The sequence below is a fragment of the Ambystoma mexicanum genome, chromosome 1q (assembly GCF_040938575.1).
Source record: "Ambystoma mexicanum isolate Mex_15411 chromosome 1q, UKY_AmexF1_1, whole genome shotgun sequence".
NCBI lineage: Eukaryota > Metazoa > Chordata > Amphibia > Caudata > Ambystomatidae > Ambystoma > Ambystoma mexicanum.
In genome coordinates this window covers 791,950,342-791,971,036 of record NC_090922.1, presented here as the reverse complement: position 1 = coordinate 791,971,036, position 20,695 = coordinate 791,950,342, and positions in this window count along the sequence as shown.

Here is a 20,695-nt window from a genome sequence, read left to right as displayed (position 1 = left end):
GGAAAGCAACTGACCTGACCGCCATAGCGTAAATAGCGTTTCCGCCATTGCACGACGGAGTAAAGTGCGGCTAATTCTGACCCATCGGGCACGAGCACTACGCCATGGCGGAAGTGCAAAGTCCGCGATGGCGGAAATGTCCCCAAAACGCCCCTCACCGCCGTCGTACGGCGACCTAGGTGCAATTCCGCCACCGATCATAGCGGTCACCGTAATGAGCGGCAATCGGAAAATACGGTGACCGTAAATATACGAAAACGGAAGCAAAAACATGGTCCCGGAACGGGAAACAGCACGCCGTACACCTATAAAATCAGAATTTCCACACAACCATTATAAAAACTACCCTGAGACACATCCCAACCCGTCATCCACCCTAGTGAAACCGAAAACAATGGGAAAAGTAGCGAAAAAAGCGTGCGACCGCAAGCGGCAGGTCCACTTCTCCCGTGAGGGACTGACGGTGCTCACAGAGACCCTCCAGGAGAATGCTGCCGTCGTCTTCTCGACGCAAATGACCAGGACGGCACTTGCGAACAAGAAGGCCATATGGGCTCTGGTGGCACAGCGGGTAAGTGCGGTGGGGACCGCACCCCGCAACCCACAGCAATGCCGAAAGCGATGGGAAGACTTGCGGATACGCGTATGGAGCATACTATCCGCCAACCGTAACATTGCCACAGCTACCGGGGGAGGATCGGAATCACCCATCAAGTTGACCCCCTGGGAAGAAATCTGTGCCTCCACCATTGGAATGGAGACCATAGAGGGAGTCGGAGGGATGGAGAAAGGAGTGCAGACATCCGAAGAATCAGGTAGGTGTCCCAAATAAAACAATGCTAAAACCACAATGTCCAATCATGTGAAGTACCATGTGTCCACATAGTGCAACCGAAACACATGTCTAGGAGAACGTCCACATACATTGGCCTGATAGGGCACATTAAAAGTCACATTAAATAAATAAATAATTAAAATTCCTAAAAACACCCTCTACACGTGCAGCAGGCACCCCCTAACTGCAGGCTGCAAAACAACTGCATCCTCAATCCACACAAAAATGTAAACACCTCCAAGGCCCTGACCCAAATCACCCTCAGGTACCACCCCAATGCATGTGATACATTGCCATTCCAATTTCCACAGACCCATTAATAATGCTCGCCCTCCTTTACTCCACCACAGGGTCCGATTCAAACGACGAGCTCCAGGACACCCCTACCAGCACACCTGCAAAGAGGGCCAAGACCAACGGCCAAAGACCCTCCACCTCAGCTGCACGGATCAAGACACGGCAGCAGCACAAATCAAGTGGCAGCACACAGGAGGGGACTTCAACAGGCACCCCAGCACCCAGCATGGCCACAACAGCACCACCACAGGCCCCCCCAATGGATGCCACAGAAGGCACTGCTTCTGGTGGCAGCAGCACCATAGGTGACACTGCATTAATGGCAGCATGCTCCGACACAGAAAACGGTGATGTCGATGTACGATCCATCCATGACCTGTCTCAATCCCCCTGTTTGTTGCAATAGCGTCTGCCCACTGACAATGAGCATCTTTGGACACTGGTGTTCGGGGGGGAGGTAGGAGGGTGGAGGGGGCGTGTTGGGCTTACTTGGGTGGCGGGTCGATGGGGTGTGTAACGTAATTTCACATATGCGATAAACATTTCACTATCATCCAATGAGATGTGTGGACATTGATCTTTGTGTACGAGGCCATTATAGGCGTACAGTCCATATTGTGCATGTTCCAGACACACACAGTGCCACAAGTCCCGTGTCCATGTATCAGCCACCAGGCGTGAGTGCTAGAAGCATGAATCTATGATAATCTGACGAATTTCACGTCCCTCCTGTGCCTCGCGGACTCCTTGAGGTGCTGCCACATCCCCACCCTCATCATGACCATATTCAGGTGCTTGCAGTTCTGCGTCAGGGGGCATGGGCACATTTCTACGTAGGCACATGTTGTGTAGCATGACACATGCCATGACCATCTTTGCAACCTTCTCATGGCGGTACAGGAGTGCCCCGCCAGACCTGCTGAGGCAGCGGAAACGACCCTTCAGTAGGCCGAATGCCTGTTCTATGACTACACGGGTACGTGAGTGGGCATGGTTGTAGTCCTCCTCATGCTGGTTCTGTGGGTTCCGGAGTGGTGTAAGGAGCCATCTCTTCAGTGGATACCCGGCATCACCTGTATGTGGACAATAAAGGATGTTTGAGGAATGCCATTGCTACGTAAGCACCCCCCCCCTTCCTGCCAGGTCATTGCCGCATCACATACCCCACATTATCATGCATGAAATGAGACTCACCGAGTAGCCAGGATCTGTTCCCTGCGTGTCGCTCCATGTAGCGTGGTATTGTAGAGTTCCGTAAGACCATGGAATCATGGGTTGATCCAGGAAATCGGGCACAACAATGTGTAATGATCCTGTTGGAGTCACACACCATTTGTACATTAAGAGAATGATATTGTTTTCGGTTGCGGTACTGGGCCTCCATGGCATGTGGGACAACCAATTCCACATGGGTGCAGTCGATGGCACCAATGCAACCCGGTATGCCGCCAAGTGCATGGAATCCCACTTTTGTGTTTGTAATCTCCTGCTCCGAGCGTGGTAAAGAGATGTAGTCGTCTGCGTGCTTCAGGAGGGCATCGAGCACTTGCAATAGTGTCCGTGACAACAGTGGCTGTGAAATGCCATGCAACTGTCCGACTGTGTGCTGGTAGGTGCGTGTGGCCAGGAAGTGGAGTACAGACACCACCTTCAGTAGGGGTGGGATGGCGGTTGGGCTATCTATCATGCTGACAAGGTCAGCGTGTGTCATGTCCACAATGGCGGTTATGGTGTCCCGGTCCAAACGGTAGAGGGTGTGGATCTGCTCATCAGTGAGGTTGAACGGATGTGCTCGGAGGCGTGGGATTGCGGGCTGCCTGCGTGGTGGTGGTGGCTGTGCTGGTGGGCCTTGCTGGCCCTGCCTTGCCCTCCTCCTCCTCCTGCGTCTCCTCTGTGCGGCCGGTTGTTGTAGTAGTTGGTGTTCGTCTTCTTCTTGAAGTTGGAGTACTTGCAGTGCTATCAGGTCCCCCAGGGCCAACATCGCTAGTCCTGCCGGTAGCATTTTGGAGTGGGTGTGGTTGTGGGAGGGGGTTGGGTGTGCAATTTATGTGTTTTCAAGCTGTATAGCCTCCACCTGTGGTGATTCATTCCACCTGTGCAAGCTGCAATCCCCTTTGGCCGAGCACGTCCCGCACACAACGCTGCAATTCGGCGCATGGCATCTTGCTATTACTATCATGTATTTCATCCCGATGGAAGTGAGATATTGGTTCATATGTTCATTATGCTATGGTCCCATTGTTTCACATACTATTTTTGCAGTCGCGAACAAACTTGTGAAGGGTCAGTGGAATGTAGTACTCGATTAACGGTGGACCCTCATGCAGCACTGTACCGCGGTTCACCGACGGGCGGGGCGTCCCATTTGTGAGTGAAGCCAGTTGCCATTTTCACACACTGCCGCACTACATGGTTGAATTTGTGATTTCATGCGGTCACAGATGCATTTTCGACGTGATGTTGCAAATGAGGAATTCGAAGGACAGCGCTTTCGGTTTCCAGCTAGCGGCGAGGAGACGCCCACAGGTCTGACTGCAGATATTAAGTTCTATTGTTTTATGTCCTTGGGACAGGGGCCATGGCAAGAATGCAATGATTGATATGAATAGTATGGGATGCGCAATAGCGTAGTGGAGGATAAGGCAGGACGTTCCCAAATACATGTTACTTCACAACACTAGAATTCCGGGCTGGAGCACAGAGGATTTTGCAGACTGCATTACGCACAGACTCAATGGAAGTTTCACATGTTATGTGAGTAAATAATCAGGCGTTTTCATACAGGGATGAGGGAATGATGTATGGATGCATGGACAGATGATTTAATAGAGAGTCTGCCATGTACATGGCTTTTTGGAATCTATCCACTTCCCCTGCGCTATGTGATGCAGGGCTGCCATAGTGGGACCATCGTCTATCTGCCCTTGTTGAACCCTCCCTGTCTCGACGCGCCTTCGGACACTTGTGTCTATGCACGTTACTAATCCCATCGAATGGATTCTGTTTTAACAGACGCATGCACACAAACACTCGTTTGTAATAGTGTTTTCACCTCGATTTATATAGTTATGATTCGCAAGTGATTTTTGGGTGCGATTGATCCTTTTGAGTGGGCTAGCATGCATATGGCTGTGGATTTAGTGTGATCATTGAAGTGAGTAATTCAAATGGAGTTCTGATGCCCATACTATTCTTTTTCATTTCATTTGGGTGACAGGTATCTCCTCCCCTTTTGCCGCTGCCATCTGTATGCCACTCCTGCAGATGGCTTTTACTCCCGACACCTGCTGCTTCGTGTTAATCAGTGGAGCACCATTACGATCTTGTGGGACGATCGCCAATGGCCCACATGCCCTTACGCAGTACTAGTGGCTAGGAGCAACATTTCGACCTTTCAGCTGGACTAGTGCCTACCTAATGGGACGGCCCTGCGGTTCTAGGCGCTTCCATGTTGCCTTTTTGAATGTGAATGTAGCCCCTGTGTACCATGAAGGAACAGGGCGTCACACAAGAAGAAGCTGGTCATTTATTGCGGATGCAGCCCACCATAATGAAATATATTTTGGAGTTCATGACCTAATGGCTGTATGGGCCTGGTGATTTTGTTGTGCATTAAATTTTGATTGTGATATTGACCGTGTAGCGTTATTCTTTGCAAGTAATGTAGCATATTCCTATTTGTGGAGCGATGTATTGTGAGAAGATCTGCTTTGGGTTCCGGCTTCTGAGTATAGTTGCGTGGTACTGTACTGGGCGCGTTTGCCTACGAAGCCCAGTGAGGTCAGGGATAGGGCCTGCCATTATGACTATTTTAATGATGTCATGCTCATGGGAGGGGGATTAGCTTTTGTGTAACAGATGCCGGTCAGCCAGGTGGATTGGTGGAATGATGTGATTATCAGAAAATGGCTGGTCACAGGTGCCTGTGTTTGCGTGCGTTTCTTGGAGGGAGACTGAGGTCATGTTCATTGGAATAGCTTCTGTATTCGTGCCATCTGTGCCCTGCAGCTCCCATTGGCCCCTCTTAAGATGAGCCTGGCTGCTCAGTCACTCTGCCAACTTGTGTGGTACATGCTTATGCTGATGGTTGGTTTGTTTACTGGCAGGAGTACAGGGCTGGTGCAGTCTCACTCAGGATACTGCTTTGAATGTTGCCTTACACTGGTGTCAAACGATGGGGGGCCTGTTTTTGTTTGTCTCAGTTTTCAGTTCATGTTGCTGTACTTGAAGCTTCACATGCCTGTGCTGCATCAGTACGGCAATGGTGCCATGGCTAATATGAATGGCCACTCACATGGCACTTGGAGCCCCTACATTCATTTGTTCGTTGGCATGCATGGGTGACTTGTACATTTCACTGGTTGCATTGTGTGACTTCATTACACCTACGAGGAGTTGTGCAATGTGGCCAGGGAGTGGTGTACAGGCACTCTGTAGGGCCTTTTACGGTTGGTTCGCGATGCCGTACTTCTCACCATGGCGGAATGGTACTTTCCGCCATGCTTGATGGCGTTAGGTACATGTCCGCTAGGGTCAGAATTCCCGTACCGTTGCGCCATGGTGGTAATTACGGTTTCGCTTGGCGCGCGTGCGCGTACTTGGTGCAGTTAGCGTTGGCGTTCACTACGGTGTCGCTAATGGCATCGTACTTTACGGTGACGGGTCATAATCGCACCGAGCGCTATTCGATGGCGGTATTCCATTTCCGCCATCGTTTTTCGATTTCCGCCAGGGTCGTAATGAGGGCCACAGTCAGAAAAGTAATCCAAGTGTAAATGATAAACAAAAACCATTGCTCCATGGCGATGAAAATAATCCAAAAAATAAAAAAATCCACTGAAGAACTATTTACAAGATAATCCCGGTTCCATGAGCCCAACCAAATGAAACCTAACTATGACAACTAACTAAAAACTGAACTATATACAAAAATGTGGCGCATTGTCCAATCGCAACCAAATAAAAAAAAAATTAAAGGAAACCTAACACTAACTATATAACTATATGAGGGGCGTGGCTTGGATTGCCACGTAGGAGGTCGTGTCTTCACGGAGCTCCGCAGATCCTGCATCGATCCTGGGAAGAAGGGGCGCACGCAGTGACCAGCCGGCGCTGCAAACTCACACATCCGTGTATGAATGTTGTGGCGACATTCGCTGAAAGTTTGGTGCGTGGGGAGTGCTCCGGGCTCGAGTTATCCTCGCCGCAGTGTAGCGGGTCCAGGACGGAAGACGTAGACAAAATGGCGGCCAGCACAAAGAAGACGACGAGAGCGGTGGTCTTGGGCCTGAATCTATTGAGATCCCAATAACGAACTTTTCGCTTGTTGCCTGAAGCGTGTTCGAAGAGCGGAGCGGGAGCGAACACTGTGGGGGCTATGGACAAGACAGACTCCAGTGAGGGACAGCACGGTGAGACCGCGCCCAACTGTCGCGACAAGATGTCTGCCAAGGCGGTGAGACCCCGGGCCAAGCAGCCCACGATGGAAGCCTACACCAAGTCTCCCCCGAGCGCCCCAGCGATCGCGGGGGACCCACCGGGCACAATCCAGGAGGTGCTGGCAGCAATTGCTGATTTGAAGGTGGCCTGGGAAACGAAGCTGGGCCTGGCCATGAAGGAGCTGCAGGTGGGCCTGGACCTCAAGATTGGAGCGGTCCAGGAAGAGGTGAACCTGCTGCGACAAGATGTGCGTACGATCGCAGAGCGCACGGGGGCACTGGACACTGGAAAAGGAGTTGATCCCGAATGTGGAGGCGTGCGCTTCACATGCTAAGGAGCTGCATGCCCTGGTTCAGCGAGTTGGCAATTTGGAGGATAGAGCAGAGCAGGCGGAAATGCGCGCCAGACGCAGCAACATCCGTATAGTGGGTGTCCCAGAAGGAATTGAGGGCCCGAATCCCACGGAATACGTCGAAACAATGCTCTTGCAGGAGATAACTGGCGGGGTGCTGACCCAGGGGTTTGCGGTAGAAAGGGCGCACAGGGCCCTGACCAGGAGGCCGGCCCCGGGGGCCCCCCACGGCCGCTGATCGCAAAGATCTTGAATTATCGTGACTGCGAGAGGATTCTTGCATTTTTTCGGAAAGGAGGAACGATTGAAAGGGGGTCGGCGAATATAACGGCGTACCCGGATTATACGCTCCTGGTGCAGCGGAATCGAATGAACTTCGGAGCGGTAAAGGGGAGGCTCAGGGAAGCAGGCCTCCGCTACATGTTGCTTTACCCCGCCAGGCTGAAGGTATTTTACAAGAACAAATCCTTGTTCTTCGAGACTCCTACTGAGGCGATGGACTGGCTGGACTTGCAGGGCCAACCTCAAGAACCGGAGGCCCAGACGGGAGAGGCTGAGGATAAGTAATATGTGACGAGAGCACCCTAAGTGCCATAGTTATGACATTGGGACTGGAATATAGGATGTTGTTGAGCTGGTGGGACGGAAGCCAAGGTATTTGCCGGCGGGTCCCGTTGGGCGCGCCTCTCCTGACACAGATGGTAGAGCTCCTGTGGAGCGCTCTCTGACCCCAATAGTAGTTTGTTTAGTTAGGTCACCGTTAGATCGGTGACGCCCTACAGGGTCCGGGTCCTCAGATACGGGACAGGTCCAGAAGTGGGTAGGCCTGAGATCCAGGGATGGAGCTGGGCAACTGTTGGGGGTTGGTAGGAAGGGGGGAGGGTGGGAGTTGTGTGCTGTGGGGTGGATGGGGAGGATGGGATAAGGGGATTCTGTTTGTAACTTATTGGGAAAGAGCCGGAAAACTAATCAGTAACGGGAGCATCGGGAGTAGGGTTGGGATGGGAACGGCCAGAACGGATGGCGTCGGGTAATCTCAAAGTTGTGACCTGGAACGTGCGGGGCCTCAACAGCTACCTGAAACGGAATAAAGTAATGCTGTATTTAAAGAGAATGCGCATAGATATAGCCCTGCTGCAGGAGACACACCTTACTAGCGAGAAGCAGGAGATGGTTAAGAAGAAATGGAAGGGCACGGTGGTGGGGGCTGCGTACTCTGCATATGCTAGAGGGGTCATCACGTGGGTGGCGCCGCACATGCCGTTCCGAGTGCTTAGCCACACGGCAGACTCTGAGGGCAGGATGGTGGTGGTGACGGGCCTCTTGGAGAACAGGGAAGTGCACATTGTAAACGTGTATGCCCCCAACAACGATACAGCAGCTTACTTTAGGACTCTTTATGGTACACTGGGATCCCTGGCAGGGAGTACGGTAGTGTGGGGGGGGGACTTCAATTGCACCCTGAATCCTAGGATGGACAGATCAATGGACAGGGCGGGAAAAATGTCGCCGGCGGCCAGAGCGCTAGGAACATTATTGAGGGACCTAAACCTAGTGGATGTATGGAGGAGAATGCACCCGGAGGATAGGCAATACTCACACTACGCAGCGCCACATAACTTGCATACCAGGCTTGACTACATATTTGCGACGGCCGAGATATTGGGGGACATAGTGGGGGCGGAATATAGGGCTCGAGTATTATCTGATCACTCGCCCTTGATAGTGGAATGGAAACACCAGCCCCCAAGACCGCAGATTCCGACATGGAGGCTTAGGACCGAGGCGCTACAGGATGAGGGGTTCCGGGAAGGCCTACGGGATTCCATTGAGGAATACTTTGATATAAATACGGGCAGTGTACGCTCGATGGGCACTCTGTGGGAAGCGTTTAAGGTGGTGGTGCGCGGGGTGGCCATTTCTAAGACTAAAGGGCTCCAGGGGGGTGTAGAAAAGGAACTCCAAGCAGCGGAAAGGGAGCTAGAAGACCTTACGCGGTGTGAAAACACCGCTCATGGCAACAGAACTAGGATAAAAGACTTGCAGACTACCTGCAGTGAACTCTGGGACAGGCTGTGCAGACTTAATCACAGGAGATACACGGAGAGGATACATGCAGGTGGCGACAAGCCAGGCAGACTGCTGGCCTGGTTATATAAGTGTGAGACTCCCTGCTCGGTGATCAGTGAGGTCAAGGGCGATGGAGATTGTATGTGTAACACCCAAGTGGAGGTAAACAGGCGGTTCCATAAGTTCTATAGGCACCTGTACGAGGACACTGGGGAGGACATGGGACAAGTTATACGGGATACATTGGAGGACATAGAGTTGCCCACCCTGGATGACCTAGAGCGTGCAGAGTTAGACGCACCTATCACCTCTGATGAGCTGGAGGTAGTGATCCAGAATCTGCCCACATGTAAGGCGCCTGGCACAGACGGATTGCCTGGCGAGTTCTACAAAACATATAAGCAGGAGCTAATCCAACCACTGCTAGCTACTTTTAATGAGGCCTACGAGCAGGGCGAACTCCCGTCGTCCCTCTGCGAGGCCGTGATCATCCCGCTCCTGAAACCAGGGAAGCCAGCCGACGAGTGCGGGTCTTATAGACCACTGTCCATGCTCAACCAGGACAGCAAAATACTCACGGCGGTGCTGGCCAACAGGTTGAAGAGGGTGATTGGGAAGCTGATACACCCAGACCAGACAGGTTACGTCCCGGGTAGAAACATTACAGATAACCACAGAAGGCTACACCATGTTATTGATCAGACTGAAAGGGAATCGGGTGAGCTAACCATAGTGTCACTAGACGCAGTCAAGGCCTTTGACTCGGTGAGATGGCCCTGGCTGAAAGCGGTCTTGAAGGGATTCGGAATGGGACTGGGATACCTCAGGTGGGTCCAGCTGCTCTATAGCGCCCCACTGGCGAGAGTTAGAACTGGGGCCATAATCTCTGACGCCTGGCAACTTAGTAGAGGGACCAGACAGGGGTGCCCTTGGTCGCCTATGCTATACATACTAGCATTAGAGCCGTTGGCGGTGTGTCTGCGTCACCAATACGGGGAGGTGGGCATAGGTACGAATAGCGGCACGCACCTGATATCACTATACGCGGATGACATGTTGCTCTACCTGCGTTATCCAGAGGAAAACCTGCAGTATGTGTTAGAGGTAATGGAGCGATATGCCACCCTTTCTGGCATATCGGTGAATCTCGGAAAGTCCAGCCTCTTTCCTCTGGGCAGATACAGGAACGTCCCGCTGCAGAGGTTGCCTGTCCTACCGATTCCATGGCAGACAGAAACGTTCAGGTACCTGGGATTAAACATCTACCATAAAATAGAGGCAGAACACAAACACAATACGGAAAGAGCGCTGGAAGGGATTAAAAATAGCATGGTTTTTTGGGCCAAATTGCCCCTGACCATGATGGGGAGAGCGGCCTTGCTCAAGATGGTGGTCCTGCCTAGACTTTTGCACTTTTTTGTGAACATCCCGTTTCTGATACCAAGAAGCCTATTTGTTAAACTACATAGCATGTGCAGGGGTTTTCTATGGGGAAGCTCCAGGAATAGCGTGGCCCTGTGGAAGCTCCAGAACCCGTACGACAAAGGTGGCATAGGCCTGCCAAATTTTGAGCTCTACTACCTTGCGGGGCAGCTGTTGTATGTGGCTAGGTGGCTTTCAGTGGAAGACTCGGCAGAGGTGTGACTTCTGCATGGAGATTCGGCCCCGTACTTCCTGCAGGAGGTGGTGTGGTTGCGCAGGGATCAAATGGTGGGCAGGGGACGGCTGTTGAGACTGGGCTGGGAGATCTGGCAAAGGACTTGGAAGACGATGGGTGATCGAGAGCCATACTCCCGGCAGGCCCCGCTGGTGGCCCTGTGCGGGGACGACCCTCAGCTGCTATTCGAATCAATCCGAAGATACTGGGAGCAGGTAGGCCTGGTCACCCTCGCGGATATATGGCAGGGTGATGAGGCGCTGGACTTCCAGAGATTGCAGGAGGAGGCGGGGGTGCATGAAGGCCAATATATTACTTATGCCAGGCTTATTAATAAGACTAGAGAAAGATGGCCCGAGACAGAGCTTGCGAAGGACCCTGAGACCTCCCTGGAAACCATGTATGATGTGTCAGAGGGCGGGCACGAAATCTCGAGAATATATGAACTCTTACGAGAGAGGGCGGGGAAGGAGTTGCCCCGACTAAGACAGGAATGGGAGGAGGAGGTGGGAGGACCTATGCTGGATGGGCAATGGGAATGGGCACAGAGATACCATAAAAAGGTGTCACGCAATGCTAGATTTCAACAGCTTCAGCTGTATGTTACCCACAGGGCCTACCTGACCCCGGGGAAGATTGCAAGGTTCGGGGGCCCAGCCACGCAGCAATGCCCTAGGTGTGGGGAGGTGGACGCGGGGTTGCTGCATAAGTTCTGGGCCTGCCCGGAAGTGCTCAAGTTCTGGAACAAGGTCAAAACGAGGCTGGCTGGCGGGGGAGTGGCGCTGGATGTAGAATCGGCTTGGTCATGCATTCTAGGGCTCTTTCCCAGACCCAGGCACTCCAAACACATAAGTAAAATGAAGGACTTGGCCTATGTTTTGGCCAAGCGCAGGATCGCAATGGGCTGGAAGGCGGCCCATCGACCCAGGGTGGAACTGTGGTGGGCAGAGCTCTTAAAATGGGCGGAAGCCGAATCTGTTGTCTGGTTTGAGGCGGTCACCAGGGGGGGCGAAGAGGAAGTGGGGCCCCTGCTGGCCTGGCGGCAATTGGTGTCCTCCATAGCTAATTCCTGCCGGAGTAACGACGAAACAGAAGATTTGGGCAATGTCCCTTTAGACACTGCTCTGCCCGATAATGCTCCAGCAGCTGACATGGAAGATTTGGCTCTAGTTGAAGGGGGGGGGTGAGTTGGGGAGTTCTAATGGACACGAAATGACACATGATGCTTTTTGTATATTGCAACAGTTGAAATGTATGTTTGGTTTAAAAAAAAAAAAAACTTTGAATAAAAATATTTAAAAAAAAAAAAACTATATAACTATATACAAAGGCGGCGGGCAAGTCCAGCGGCTCACTACGTGGTGTTCCGGGCCAGGGCATCATGGAACTCCTGTTCGATGTCCCGGAGGCGGTCCTGTTCCATGGCCCCGAGGGTCCGCAGGAACGACGCCGTCTCCTCCTCCAACCCCCTGCGGATTGCCTCGAGGCACTCGGCCCGCCTCAGGGCCCTCCGCATGGAGTTCTCCGCCCTGACCATTGTGAGCCGCGCCTCTTCCGCCCGCCGCCGCAACGCACCTATATGCTGGCCCAACCGCTGCCACATGGAAGACACTTCCCGTCCTGGGTCCTCCTGCCCTCCGGCCAATGCCTGCCCCTCCGATGTTGATGGCCCCGAGCCATGATGCCTCCCACGTTGACTCCGCTGCTGCCTCGGACGCCACTGCCTCTGCCAGCACGACGGCATCCAGGCTGATGGAATCCACCGACACCGTTGTGCACGTGCCCTGCCTGATGATGCCGGCACATCCTCCATCTGCTGGGGTACAGTTGCTGTGGTTCCACCCCTGCTGGACCTCTGACTCCCGACTGTGGCAGGGATGGTATCCCCACCAAGCTGGCTGCATTGGTCAGGGCAGGTCCACAGGGGGCCCTGGTGGCATTTGGGCCGGAAGACGGCAAGGAGAACGACTGCCGTATAGTCTCCACAGAGGAGGAGAGGGCCGCCAGATTGGCCGACACATGCAGGAAACCCCCGAACATGGACGATCCCAATTGGGCCACGTCGGCACGGTGCTCTTCGTGATGACGTGCGTGCTCCTCCTGGGAAGCACGCACGGCATCACGAATCACAGCCGGGCGCATCGCGACCCCAATCAGGACCTTCTCCATACGGCCAGCGGTCCCCTCGTCCGCAGGTGGAGGGGAGTCAGATGACATGGACATCCCCTCTACCTGCGGACGGGCCTGGGACGGGGCATCCCTGCTGGTGCATGGTGGTGCACCCACAGGGTCAGGGACAGCGACATGCACAGGCCCCTCCACGGTGACCTGTGCTGCCTCCTGCCCCTGCCCCTGGACTGCACCACTTGCACCAGCAGGGATGCCCCCACCAGGCCCCATGTGCGCCTCAGTGGCGGCCTCCTCCTCCTCTGTGGAAACCACCAACCTGGATGGCTCCTCTCCGTCTTCCGCTGTAGCAGGCCCCTGTGGGGGCTCACCCACCCCTTCCGCTGCAGCCGTGGGGGCATCCCCGCCGCCTTGCTCCACAGCGCCATCTCCGCCCTCTTCTTCACTAGCCGCTGCGTAGAGGGAGACATAGAACACAAGCATCAGGGTACTGTACAATGGTCCCCTAGACAGGAAGAAATAGCAGATGAGTGCCACTGTCAGAGTACACTTCCATCATGTCCCTCCACAACACATGTGTCAGTCAGTCCAGGCAAAACACACACAGTGACAGTCATGGTGCATGCCATGGACATTTCCATACATGTCCAATGGACTCTCGAAACATACAATGTAATGGAACGCACATGCATCATGGGTCATGCCTATCACATGCACACACTTCACCTCAGTCACATCCATCTGGCCCCGTACACCCCAATCATAGTGGATACAAGGATGACTAGGCTGCATCAGTGAATCTGTAAATTGTCACAGACATGTGTCATGCATCCATGGCATTCACAAGTCACAGACACGCAGTTCAGGCACACAGACATGGCTACCATATATGTACCTGGCATCAGCACCCATCCCTCACCCCCACCCATGTCCAGGAACAGAGACTGCCATGCTCTCATGTATACAATCTGCATAGGGCTCCCCATGTCGCATTTAAACACATGCAACAACCGTGCGGTTCACACATTACTGGTCGCACATGCATTACCATGATGTCCCTGCACACATACATGCGTACATGGCCTATGTCACACATACAGGCAAGTATCAGACAACCAGCACACTGCAACATGCCCTGTCTCACACAGCAATGCTTGGCCACTTACCGCTCAACTCCAGACAGGTCTCCCTCTCAAGGACCTGGGCGTGGAGCGCTGGGTGTACGCGTTCCAGGACCCTCATCTAGATGGAACTCATGCGGCCCCGGCCCCCCTCCACGAGGCGCCGGGCCTTTATGAGGGACCTGGACCTCAAGTCCTCCCAGCGCTTCTTGACCTTCTGTATGGTGCGGGTTGCCACCCCCTCCGCGTTGATGGCAACCACACAGTCGGCCCAGATCCTCTCCCGTCCTTCCGTTTTTGGCGCGGGACGATCCGAAGAGGGCATCATACTGCCCCAGGACTTGCTCCACCAGGACACCAACTTCGGTGGCAGTGAAGCTGGTGCCCCTCTGCCCCTCTGGCCGGGGGTTGCCACTGGTGCCAGATGTTGATGTGCCCGACATGGCAACCCCAGGGGCAGGAGTGGGTGGGCAACTGGGTCCTGGGGCTGGGCTGTGGAGCGATGTTATCCGAGTCGGGAGTCTTCTGTTGAGCGACCCCATGAACCTTTCTGCGTCGCCATTCGCTTGGGGCCATCTTGGGGTGATACGCTGGTGTTTAACGTTCATGTCCTTAAAGTATTCGCGCAGTTCTTGGCTGGTGAATGATGGACCATTGTTGCTCTTTACTTTTCTCGGGATACCATGTGTTGCAAAGATTTTTTCTAGCGTGAGGATTGTGGTCTCTGCGTTGGTGGACGCCACGTGTTCTACTTCCGGATACCTGCTGAACTCGTCGATCACCACGAGTAGATATCCTTCGCCAGCAATTGTACAGTGATCCATGCTGACTGCATCCCACCGCGTGCTGCTTCTTGGAGCGCTGCTGATAGGTTCTGGGTTCTCTGGTCTTCTGGAAGCTTGGCAGGCTGCGCAGGATTCCACTAACTCCACTACCCTTTGTTGTATGTTGGGCATTCACATTCTGGACTTTAGGTACGCCGTTGTTTTGACAATGCCCTGATGCCCGCTATGGGCTAGTCGGAGGGCCCTCTCCTCAAGTGACGCAGGCAGTATGATTTGGTGTCCTTTGAGGAGTACTCCTTCGGGGGCAACGGAGAGTTCATGTCGGATCCCGAATAGGGCTCAGAGTTTGACTTGAGCTGACGTGGTTCGTTGGGCCATAGACGTGAGGTAGTTCTTCCAATTTCCTGATTGGATGGCAGTGGTGGTGTGTTGCAGGATGGTGTCTGCTTCCGTCTCACATGCTACCTCCTGTAGGGTCAGGGCCCGTGGTCGGGCGCAGGCGACCACGTGACATACATGTTCATCAGTTTCTTTCGCATGGCCTTGTTCTCCCTCAGTGGCAGGCCTCGGGTGATGGGACAGGTAGTCGGCTGGGTTATCTGTCCCTGGGCGATACTCAACCTCTATGTTGTAGGGCTGCAGCATCCATTTCTCAATGCTTGCTGGTGGGTGAGGAGCAGATCCTCGGAATATTGGGATCAGGGGCTTGTGATCCGAGAAGCCTGTTTGCCTAGCAGGTACACTTTGAAGTGACGACATCCCCATAGGATAGCAAGAGCTTCTTTCTCTATGTGGGCATAGTTCTTCTCGGGTTTGGTGAGTGCTCGACTGGCGAATGCAATTGGGAACACATTGCTGTCATTGTCAGTTTGGGTTAGTACTGCCCCAAGGCCGACCGGGCTGGTATCAACGAGGAGTTCTGTTTGTCTTTCTATGTTGAAAAATGCCATGGCGGTGGAGGCTGACAGTGTGTCCTTAATGTGTTGAAATGCATGCTGGTGGGTCGGGGTCCATTCCCACTTTTGGTCTTTTTTCGTCAGTTCTCGGAGTGGGCTTGCGATACTGGCGAGGTCTGGAATGAAGCGCGCGCAGTATGTCGCCATCCCCATGAAGCTTCTTACCTCAGTGGCCGATTGAGGTGCCTTGGTGTTCTTTATGTCATGCACTTTGGAAGGGTCCGGGGATACGCCTTTGGCACTGAAAATGTATCCAAAGAAACATAGTTCTTCTTTTTTGAACTCACATTTCTCTGCATTTAGCGTCAGGCCCGCTTCTTCCAGTCTGCCTAGGACTGCTGCCAAGCGTTTATGATGCTCTTTCTCGTTTGATGCGTATATAAGAATATCATTGCTGATGTTTGTGGTGCCCTCTAGGCCAGTGATGACTCTGCGGATTTCGTGTTGGAATACCTCCACAGCTGACGATATTCCAAAGTTAAGTCGTTTATACCTCCTTAGACCGAGGTGAGAGGAGAATGCGGTGATGTATCTCGACTCCCTGGCTAGTTTGAGTTGGTGATAGCCGGACCTAAGGTCAAGTTTGCTGAATATTGTTGCTCCTTTGAGGTCTACAATGAGCTCATCTATCGTTGGGGTTACGTGGGGTTCTCTTCCAATAGCTGCATTGGGAATCCTCATCTCTATACAGATTCTTACAGCGTTAGGTTGTTTGGGTTTTTGGGCTACCACCATGGGCGATACCCACGGGGTTGGGCCTGATTTTTTTCTATTATACCTGCTTCTTTGAGCTTAGCCAGTTCCTTCTCCACTGCCTCTCTCAAATGAAATGGTATCCATCGGTGTCGTACAGCTTTCGGCTCGATGGTAGGGTCTATGTGAAGCTTGATGGTTCGACCTTTTAGACATCCGATGCCTTGGAATAGTTTTTTGTGCTGTTCTAGTAGGTCATCGAGTTCGTTGTGTTGGAGGTCGAAGGCAAAGTGGATTAGTTTCAGCTTTTCCGCTATCTTGCAGCTTAACAGTGTCTCACAGCCGGCATCCACGACATAGATGCGCGCCCGTCAATTAGTGTCCTTGTGGGCGAAGTCTGACTTGAATGACCCCTGCACGGGTAAGGGCTTCTTGCATCCGTAGGCACGTAGGACTTTCTTCTTGTGAAGTGTGGGTTTCGGACGAAGCTTGCTGAATGCTGTCACTGGCATTACTTTCACTGTTGCGCCAGTGTCAATAACTACCTTTAGTGGTTCCCCGTTGGAGAGGACTGTGCACGATGGTCTCTTCCTTTGTCGTGATCGATGTGGTCAACGGCTGATATGAGGTGTACTCGGTGTATCTGCTTGTTCCCTTTCTTCCTCTCGGGGGATACGCTGTCGTCGCTGTCATCGCTATCACTCGTGTCCGGGGATCTTTGGGAAAGATCGACGGCTCTGGCTTTGCCTTTCTGTTGCTGTTGGTAGGAGGATTCTCTTGGGGCGAACTTCTTTCGGCGCTCTTGTGCCGGTCGCAGGGTAGTTTCCTTGTCATTTCGGTTGGGCGGGTTTAAACAGACTGCAGCATAATGATTGAGACGTTTGCATTTTCTGGACGTAGACCCCCATGCTGGGCAGGATTCTCCTCTATGCCATGGGCCACCGCACCATTTGCAGGCTTTGTCTCTCCCTTGTGGCATGTGGGTTTTTTGACCATGTTTCGTTCGAGTGTTCTGGTGTTTGGATATGGCTGCGATGTCTTCTGTCGGTTTAGGGCTGTCCAGCGGGAGTCTTTGGATCGCTGCTTCCATCACTGCTACCTGGTCTTCCGTCTGTTCGCGAAGGCGCGCCATCTCCAGGATGCGAGACAGGCGTATGTTCCTCTCAGATAGTATAGCTCTTCTCAGCTTTTCCGAGGATATGCCATTGATTATATGGAGGCGGATGGCAAACTCTTCGTCAGGGAACTCAGAGCCTATTGCCATTTCACGAAGGCGAGCGTGAAATTTGTCCACAGTTTCTTTCTCACGCTGCCTTGCCATGCAGAAATGAAAACGTTCATAGTCCGGGTTGAGATCAGGTTTGAACATGTTCGTGAGTACAGTTTTGGCCGCGTCGTAGTTGTTGTCGTCTCCGCGGTTTGGGGTGGCGTTGAACAGGCGCAGGGCGGCAGCCCCGATGTTGAGCAAGAAAAAAGTGCGCTTCTTTTTCGCTATGGTGATGTCCCTGGCATCGAGGTGCATTTCGAATTGTTGTAGCCAGATGTCTCACCTAATGGCCGCACCCGTGGTGAATGGGTCGAACGGTGGCATGAGCCTGGTCAATGCTGGGTCAGGGTAGTCTGTGGTGAGGCTCTTTCTGGTGGATGAGCTTGTGCTGGCTCTCGCGGGGCTGGTTTCAGAGCTGGACATGTTGTGAAAGAGTTACTGAGTGAGGGGGGAAAAACACTTTCAGTGAGGGTGGTAGTTTGAGTAGACTCACCGGTGTTTTCCCGCTTCCTGTGTAGCCACGGGTTATCCGGGGCTTTGCGCGTCGTGTGGGAGGCAGGGTTCCCAAACTGCTATAGTTTTCCCAGAAACATGAGGAAGGTTAGGCTTGTGAATGTCATTTCCTCAATTTCCTCGTGATGGTGTTAGAACGTTGGGGGGATGAGGGTGAGGGCCCCGTTGGTGCGCGTGTCAATACGCGGCCTCTCAGATCGTCCAAGAACAAAACGCTGACGTTGTTGCAGCCGGCTCGTGGGAGACGGATGATGCGCAGTCGGTGCGCGTATGATACACTGCCTCTGGTGTTGTCGCGGCCGACACGTGGCCTCGCGGAAAGTTCTGTTCCGTGTCCGTGTGTGATGCAGGGCCAGCGGGTGCACGTGTTAATGCACGGCTCCACGGAGTCCAACGGCCTCTGCGCGAGGATAGGAGGCGCGGTCCCACGTGGTTCGTCTCTCTGCCTCGTCGCCAGCGTGGTGTCGGGCTGCCGTGATCTAGGCGAGCCCGACCTTCAGGAGCAGGCCAATGGCGCGGGTAAAGAAAACATGACTGCTCGGTGCGTTGCATAAACCCGGACTGTCGTTCTACCGCCAGTTCCGGTGGTTGCTTTATTTCCGGTGTGTCACGTGACCCAGAAGTAACTGGGCACGTGACATCACAGACGGGACTTCAAGCTGCTTATCAAAGTATTGCAGGATAGTCCTCTCGCTCCACAAGGATCCTCCCCAGCACAACAGCGACTTCTAAAGCGACTTACTCAAAGCACATTAAGAATGCCCTGGCAGGAGTGTACACCAGGCAAACTGATTGTGAGTCTGGGACCCGTGCCCAAAAAACAAGTGAGCAAGTTGAGAAAGTCTTGACTTGAGAGTACACCAGGCAACCAGATTGCAAGCCTGGGACCCAAGCCCAATTGTGTTAAAACAAGTGGAAGCAAAGGAGGAGAGTGTACAGACTGACAGAGGAGGGTCTGGAACTCACTCTCATGCTTGCCAAGAATCTGATCTGCATATAAACTGAGGAGATCATGAGGAGGGGGTCATCCTCCTTTGTGTGTGAAATCCATGACAAAGGAGTCATTCCCCCTGGAGTTGGAACTTGAACATTGTGACTAGAGGAAGGGAGGCATTCCCCTAGTGATTGGAAATTGTGTACTGTGCACATTGCAACCAGTCGAAGGCAGTCATTTCCTCTGGTATAGTGCCTGAGAAACCCAGGGGAAGGGAATCATCTCCTGAGACTTGTGGAACCTTAGTTGTTTATTTCTTTTTGCACTCTTCTGGAACTTTATGTTGGAACTTTGGAAAAGAGCTACAGACGACCAGTTGAAAGACTATTTCCCTTTTCACTTTTTCTTGAGTTTAGCATGTAAGGGTCAGGTTAGGATTTGGACACTGAACTGGTCTGGCACAGACATCCTTTAGTTGCATTGAGGCAGGGAAACCCCTAGTAGAGTTAGGGCGAGATAGGCATTCTACAACCTGTTTTTTACTTTAATAAAAGTCGTTGTCAACCACCACAAAGCCCTTGTGTCTGAGTATTACTCCTGGTTCCTTAGACGTCAGATTTCGAATGCTGAGCTCCCCAAAGGTAACTCTTAAACTGCATTCCCCACAGTACATACCATCATATGGGATGAAGATCCTCATTAAGGGAAGAACTTTGTTGGCATGTCCAACAATACAGAGAATTTCAGAGAGAGTAAGTCACAGGGACCTACAATAACTATTCTTATTACAAAGAAAGCAACCTTTAAATGTACATATTACATTGTGTCTCTTCCAACCCTGCATCAGCTTGGCATGCAAATGCTTATAGGATGCTGCTAGTTTAAAAGTAAACAAGATGTAATACCTAAGGACTGCTTTATATCAGACCCTATCTCTTTCTGTTGAATGTATTATAGGTAGATAGAGGACTGGCAAAATCATGAAGTCGCTCTTTTGATTTCCCTAAATCAAAGCTGTTAGACCGCCAGTTGTCCAAAATGAGGTCAGTCTGTGTACAAACATTCTGAGAGGACTTCAGCGGATGATTATTTCACTTCAGTTGAGGCATTATGTGGACTTTGCTCTGGACCATCATAGAATTTGCAACAGCATCATAGTGATGGAATAAATGTTCCTCAGGGATGTGACTCGACAGGCATCCGAACTGGGCCCTCCCTGACAGTGTTGGATCTTTAATTAAATCAATGCTTTTCTCCCTGAGAGAATTTGGTCCTGGATACATTATTTCTGTGAGTATGTCACTATACGAGTTAGATCCTTAAGAGACATAAAACACTTCTAATCTCAAGAGTTGTATGTGTTTGTTTGTTTATTTATTTAATTTCTAAAGCACTTTATGCCAAAGCGCTGTACATAATTAATGAAATGGTACAATAGTTATACATGATGACACTTTGAATACTGAACAGAACAGTAGGTGTTAACAAAAGAAAGATAGAACAGAAAGAAAGAAATGTAAAGAGGAGCCAGTTAACTTAAAACATGAAGGTCTAGCAAGTAAAAAGGAAAGGATTTGCCAGACAATACATTGAAATTACAAAGAATAAAAAGAAGTACAAGTGAAAATATAAGGGCAAGATGAAAAACA